The sequence below is a fragment of the Mandrillus leucophaeus genome, unplaced genomic scaffold (genome assembly GCF_000951045.1).
Source record: "Mandrillus leucophaeus isolate KB7577 unplaced genomic scaffold, Mleu.le_1.0 Scaffold74, whole genome shotgun sequence".
Taxonomy (NCBI): domain Eukaryota; kingdom Metazoa; phylum Chordata; class Mammalia; order Primates; family Cercopithecidae; genus Mandrillus; species Mandrillus leucophaeus.
In genome coordinates, this window is record NW_012108030.1 from 467669 (window position 1) to 468644 (window position 976).

Consider the following 976-nt stretch of genomic DNA (forward strand, 5'->3'; position numbering starts at 1 on the left):
AAACAATACCTTAGGAAAATTTTGTATTTTGATCCAGTTATTTAGTCTATAAGTGATTTTTTTAAAGATCAAAACCCAGTCACTAGAAATACCATTATAGTTTCCCCTTAATTTATATACAACTTGAAATATAAAAGTTTTTTTTTCATAAATCCCCTTATTAATGACTTACATAGACCATTCATGACATGCTTGGGCACCCACCTCTTCACCTTGCTTCTGCTCCTACTCATTCCACCCTTTATCCAAACTCCAATTCCCTCTGCTATTTTCCTGCCTCAGTAGTATTTGGCAGGGATAAGTATGACATTTCTTCATCAATAAGTGCAAACAAAAATGTATGCTGGCAATTCTTAAGATGTTTCTAATATTATTTTACCAATACTTTTTTTTTTTTTTGAAATAGAGTCTTGCCCTTTTGCCCAGGTTGGAGTTCTGTGGCATGATCTCGGCTCACTGCAACCTCTGCCTTCCCTGTGTTCAAGAGATTCTCCCACCTCAGCCTCCTGAGTAGCTGGGGTTACAGGTGCCCACCACCATGCCTGGTGAATTTTTGTAGTTTTAGTAGAGATGGGTTTCACCATGTTGGCCAGGCTGGTCTCAAACTCCTGACCTCAGGTGATCTGTCTGCCTCAGCCTCTCAAAGTGCTGGGATTACAGGCATGAGCCACCGTGCCTGGCCTATTTTACCAATACTTTTATTTTATTTTATTTTATTTTATTTTATTTATTCATTTTTTTGAGACGGAGTCTCGCTGTGTCACCCAGGCTGGAGTGCAGTGGCACGATCTCGGTTCACTGCAAGCTCCACCTCCCGGGTTCACGCCATTCTCCCGCCTCAGCCTCCGAGTAGCTGGGACTACAGGTGCCCGCCACCACGCCCGGCTAGTTTTTTGTATTTTTAGTAGAGACGGGGTTTCACCATGTTAGCCAGGATGGTCTCGATCTCCTGACCTCGTGATCCACCTGCCTCGGC